This window comes from Capsicum annuum, chromosome 8 (assembly GCF_002878395.1).
Source record: "Capsicum annuum cultivar UCD-10X-F1 chromosome 8, UCD10Xv1.1, whole genome shotgun sequence".
Lineage (NCBI taxonomy): Eukaryota > Viridiplantae > Streptophyta > Magnoliopsida > Solanales > Solanaceae > Capsicum > Capsicum annuum.
This window is the reverse complement of record NC_061118.1, coordinates 134621292-134628268: the sequence shown is the minus strand read 5'-3', so window position 1 is coordinate 134628268 and position 6977 is coordinate 134621292.

Genomic DNA, 6977 nt, shown 5'->3' with positions numbered 1-6977 from the left:
TGAAGCTGATTTTGTAATATATAGTCAACCGCCTATGGTTGTACAAATATTTTCATTGTCTCTTAAATATGAGCGGTTGCAACTCTTACTAAGAAATAAAATGGGTATAACTGATCCAGAAGATGTAGTGGTTATCACGGGACAATATCCAACGTCTTTTACTTCAAATGGAGTTATAACGTATGATGAGACTTGTATTTGGAATGATGATTCTTTATCTATATTTCTCCGTACTATTAAGATTTTTGGTAGTCGCATTAACTTAACAAGTCTTGTTATATATGCGTCAATTGAACGTTGTCCTATTGTTAAAAATTTATAGATGTAATGATTTTGAAGGTACACTAACTCGTACACAAATTGTGAAAAATAATGATGACATAGTTGATAATGGAGTGTGTGGATCAGACAGTGATTAACCTTCAGAACATGAACCAATGGATGATGGTGAAACGTCCGATGATGAAAATATTATTGAAGAAGATTCAACTCTGGTTGCTCATAGTGTTAGTTATCCATCAATAGAAATTTCGTATTTGAATAATATCGAAGAAAGGGCAGAAGATTTTGTGTACACATGTGATGATAGTTTCAATCAAGCTACTCTTTGAAATTTCAAGAATCCGAAATTCATTCAAATAGGTTAGATTTTTGCTAACTACAATTTTTAAAATAATTAATTTCATTTTTTTATTGACTAATACTTATTTGAATCTATATGAAATTAGGTATGTTATTTACAGACAAGAAACAAATGAAAGCTGCTGTGAGAATGTATAGTCTTAAAAAAAGAAAGGAGTATATTTGTGATAGATCCAAAAGTAAGAGCTGGAGGGTTATGTGCAAGCGTCACATGTTGGGATGCGAATGGATAATTCGCTTTTGAGAGATTTCAGGTGGTATGTGAAAAGCGGGAAAAATGATACAACCACATACTTGGCTGACTGATAACTACAAGAAAGATCATTTCAATCTAAACAACAATATGATTGTTGTTATGTTGGTACCACATATTATGCAGAGCCTGAAAATCAGTATTAAGGCGGTTCAAGAAGTCATCAAGTCAAAGCATCATTTTGCTCCCAGTTATAAAAAAGCTCAAAGAGGTCGAAAAAAAGCATTTGTGATGGTATATGAAGATTTTGAAAGTTCTTTCAAAGCATTACCTCGCTACATGAATGCAATACAATAATTCAATTCCGTTACTATTGTTGAATGGGAGCATTATTCTTCAACAATGCAGGGTGAGAAAATATTTAAATTTTTATTTTGAAATTTTAAATCGAGCATTGATGGTTTCAAATACTGCAGGTCCATCATTTTAATAGACGGTACCCATCTTTATGGTTTGTACGATTTGAAACTATTAATTGCTGTTGGGATTGATGCTAATAGTAAGATTCTTTTGCTTGCATATGCACTTGTTGCACGTGAAAGTTTTGAATCATGGTCATGATTTCTTAAGTTATTGTGGAGGCATGTTGTCGGTGAGAGAAAAATAATTAGTCTCATTTCTGACTGTCATAAAGGAATATTACAATGTGTTCAATCTTATGATTGATTGGGTCCACCACACACTTTTCATAGATTTTATGTTCGACACTTGAAAGTCAATTTTAATAGAAAAAATTTGAATAGAGATTCTGAGAACTTAATGTGGTCGGCCGCCATGGAGCATCAGGAATGGAACAAATTAAGATATTGTCCCCTGCAGTATATATGTGGTTATATAAATTTTTGCTAGATAAATGGACAATGTATAAGGATGATGGTCGTAGATGGGGCTCCATGACGATAAATGTATCCGAGTCATACAATGGTTTGTTGAAGAAAGCTCGGGGGCTTTCAGTGACTGTTATGGTTCGCATGACTTTTAAAGCTCTTGTTGACCGTTTTGTGGAACGAAGCAATCTTGCTGATGCTTTATTTCAAAATAATAAGCCATGGCCACCTGCCGTTGAAAATAATTTTTTAGATTATTGGGAGAGAGCACAATCGCACACTAATATGATGGCTTATCAAACCGGTGATAGGGTATTTGAGATTCTTACTTTTGCACGTGATGATAAGGGCAGAAATGTCCACACAGTTAATGCCAAGATAAACATATGTTATTGTGGAAAATGGAAGAATTATCACATGCCATGCTCACATTGTATTAAGTTTTGTGGCATTCGTGGCATCGAACCTAATACATATGTTAGCAAGTACTACAGCACCATGCTATACAAACAAACGCATAGTGGTAAATTTTACTTCGTGGGTGATGAACGATATTGACCGCCAGCCCCATTTGGTTTAGTTGCAAACGTTGAATATATGCTGACATCTGGTGTTGAAGAAAGAACCTGACTTAAGAATGATATGGATATTGCTCCAGCTCGTATGGTTAGAAAGTGTAGTATTTACAAAGAAACAGGTCACACTAAGGAATGTTGTCCTAGACGAGCTCAGTAGTTTGCGACTTTCATGTAGTATTATTTTATGTTGTGTTATTGGTCTATATGTAGTATTTTTAATGTAATATGTCTTTTAAAATTTTTTAATTTTGATATATGCTTATGAATAATGTAAAATAAAAATATTCTACTGCTAGATAATTTATGTTTGTTGACCTGACAAGGGAATTGAACATAATAATATAAAATTTTCACGACAGTGTAACTTTAAATTCATCTAAACATAATAAAAATTACATAGTGGACCATTAGCCTACCTAAATAACACTAGAAAAAATTAGCCTACCTAAATTACACTAGAAAAAATTAGCCTACCTAAATTTGACCTTTTGAAACTACAAACAAAATTTTTGATTAATTTTATCCCCCAACGTGATCATGACGACTACCCGTGCCACAATAAGTTGGTACGTGTGGTCTAGTTAATCTTCGACGATCATCTTCTCTCGCAACCTACAAAAAATATTTTTAAAGGTAATATTATTTAAGACTACAAATAAAACAAAGTATGTAAATCAAGAAATGACATCATACATGTTGTTGAGAAGTTTCTGCATTGGACATTGTTGTCTGTAATAACATGAAATATAATTAAATAAATAATAATTAATTACTTAATCATAAATTATTAAATATATTATACGAATTACCGACTAACATCAGAAAAGCTCAACGCCTCAGCATATGGAGACTTATTCATGAAAAATTCACGCATTTCGAGTTGGGGAGCATGGTGAAATTTACTTAATTGCGCAAAATCATATTGCACAACGGGTGGCGTTACAAAACCAATTGTTTCTTCGCGTGAAAAATCAGTGACAGTCGTCGAGGGTTCACCAAATTCAAACGTGGGATAATAGGCCTCGATAATAGTAGCTAAAGACAAGCCGAAATTATCATGTGGTTCTTTGCAACGATCTGCCATACTATCTGCTCTACGACCACCTCTTCTACCCTGACATGTACTATCTCTAAATGCAGATTGACATCCCTGACAGCGAACTTGGACTAGTGGTGATTTCGCAGATTGAGTCGGTGGTGCATAATTAGGAGCAAAGCTTAATCGTGTTCCTAGATAGGCAGAATTCATTGATTCCGAAGAAATACGGGCAACCTCTGATGCAAATTCATACATCTCGCTAGTTGCTCTTGAATCACGTAAAATCAACTGAGCCATTCGATAAATGATTTCATGTTCCATAGCTTAAAAATACAAAATAAAAATGGTCATTGACATATATTAAAAAGACCACTGACGTATATTAAGATTTTTTGAATATACGTACCAAGGCCTCATGTTTGCTTGCCATGTGTTGGTATCCTCTTTGAACAACATGCTCTGAATTTTCAATTAACATGAGAGCATGATTACAATACCAATGAATGTACTCTAATTGATTGTTTATGTGATGGGGCTCAAAAATATGTTCCTGACGTGTATCCCACGTATTTTTTGTTTCGTTAAATATATTTAAAACTTCTTGTGTTATTCTACTTCGGTTATCACGCTTAAAATGTTGTTCGTGAAAGTGAGTACACGGTTCAGGTACATGCTGCAGATAACCAAATTGTCTAACAACACGATCAACCATATAACACTCACGGACTATTCCACAAATAAGTGGCCCTCTAGCCATCCAAATAGGTTCTCCCCTTTGGCACCACACGGGCAATTCATTGAGTATTTTTTCTAAATAGGGCTCCCAAATAAACTATAAAATAAATAGAACGTTATAAAACACAGTAATTATATTGCTCTTCTCAAATAGAAATAATATTATACTTAAAATTATACATAAGAAAATCTATTAGTAACAAATATGGTACTTTTCAATTCTTACATTATAATTTTTTTTAAAATCAGTATGACAAATCATGAGTATTAAAAGTTCAATTACCTGTTCAATATTTAGGTTATTCAGGACATCTCTAATTATGACAAGTATATTTCTCGCCTTATTTTCATGAACTATACCTCGTCTCCACTTACGTGCAAGTAGAGCCGAGGTCTCATGATGGTTTGCCCCCAGAGGGTGCGGTACCGACTGAAGTGGAATAATACGCTCCCATGCCCATACCTATAAAAATATAAAATCAACTAATTTTAATAACACAATAAAATTAAGTAGTACAAATTTTAAAACACAAATATTAAATTTCACGTACCTGAATTAAGGCGAGAAGTCCACATACATCGCTAGATGAAGATATGGATGCACGACATAAAGAATAGTATAAAAATGACAATGCGGCTGCGCCCTAAGCCTTTGTCAACATAGCATTTAAGTCTTGCAAGTCGATTAATAGTCCAAAGATATTTTAGAATTGGACTTGTTCGAAAATAATGTACCTCCGCACAATCATAAAACGTACAACCTAACTCTCTATTGCACCTCAATTTCGGGAGTATCATCAGTAATATCATCTAACTCTTTTACATACGCAGCTAATTTAGATATGAGTATTCTTCTAATTCCACAAAAGCAATCTAGAGGAGGTTCCCATCCTATTAAGTCACGCATCATTTGTTGTCTAGCTACAATTCCTAAATCGGTAGAACCTTTTAGAAGTATAGGACTCCCATCTACAACCATTTCAAACATAATTTCAATATCCTGTAATGTAATAGTGGCCTCACCAATTCGCAAGTGAAATGTGTGAGTTTCGGGGCACCACCTCTCAATCAATGCACTTATAAGACCAACATTGTAAGGAATATTTCCTACTTCTACAGTTTCTCTAAATCCACAAAAACTTAAATATTGAAGGATTCGATAATGCAATGGACGCTCCTGTATGTGCAGTTAAAATTCAGTATTGGCACAACGTGTATTTAAATACATATCTTGATCTTCGATGTCTCAAATTTTTTTGAATCGATGTTTAGCTTGTAATTTTAACAATGGATTCATATCTACATAAAAAAATTAATTTGTTATGATCAAAAGTAAATTAATAAAGATTATTTAAAGAATATAAAATTTAAATTTAAGAATTCGATGTAATATTTTCATACTTCACAATAAAAATAACGTAAAAACTATATATTAACATACCTTATAATTGATGCCTTAACTTGTATTTTGATTAAATATTTATAAACTTTTTTCAAGTTAAAAAATTATTGTATCAAGATATGAATTATGTTCCAACAGAATATATAGATAGAATTCACATGCAAACAAATAAATATTGACGTGCAAACAATATTTTTTAAAACAAATGCAACATCTATTTTAAAAGCTGCATGGATTAATTTTTTTTTCAAAAGGCTGCACATCTTATTTTTTCAAAGGTGCAGGAAAATTTTTTTTGTTGGCAACAGTGTAGATTCTCAAGGATGCAAGCAACTTTTTTGGGTCACATGGGAACAATGACTAGCAGTATGTCGTGACAGTGCCAGCGACTTGCAAGTCGCGGCTGTCCCAACGACTTATAAGTCTTGGTGGGCCCGATGACTGTAAGTCGCTGATCGTTAGCGATTTGTTCGTTTTGATATTTTTTAAAATTCGTTGTCCCCTTTGATATTTTTAATAAAAAAATAGCCCTTTTGGCTCCGGACTCTTTCATTCAATATTGACATTGATTTTGATTTTCGTAAAATCATGAAAATATACCAGCTAACTTCATTTGATGTGTTACTTAGCTTGCGATGGATTAAGACTATTGGAGGTTGTTTGGTTGGTAATTTAGGGCCCGTTTGGTCATAAATTTTTTTTCCTTTTCTTTGAATTTTTTGAATTTCTTTTACTTTTTAAAAAATTATCGTGTTTGGCCATGAAAATTTAAAAAATTATTTCGAAGTTGGATTTCAAAAAGTGAAAACAACTTTTTGTTGTTTTCACAATTTTCCACTTCCACTTTCATTATTATTATATATAACCCCAATCTTTAAATTTTTACACAAACCCCTCTTATAATTACAACCAACCACCAAGAAAAAAATTATTATTTGTTTTCTATGGTACAACATTATTTCAATTGTTACAGATATTCTAATCTTTTTTTCTTCTTTTAATCAAAATTTACTAACATAAAGTAAAAAATAATAAATGACAATCTGTGGCGGAAATATATCAACTTTTGTTTTGAATGAACTATATTATAGAAATATAAGGCCTAGTACATTATATTATTTAAAAATAAGAAATAATATTTTTTCTTTGCCATTCTAATTTTCTGTATATGTCATATAATGACTTTTATAATTTTAATAAATTATTAAAAAGTGGTCAATAAAGTCTCATATCAAACATAACGTAACGATCCATATTTACGATACAATAATATTCAAGGAAAATCAATATCATCAATAAAGAAAAAGCAAAAAATTAGCACTAATCTATTCAGAAATAATTCATCCGTAAAATTTTTTAAAAAGACCAAATTCAATAAAATAATTAATTCAAGTGAAAGTAATTAAGAATTTTCATCAACAAATTTAAGAATATATAAAATATATTTATATCCGTCAATCATATTTATCAAAATATATTTTCTCTATTCAATCGATTATGG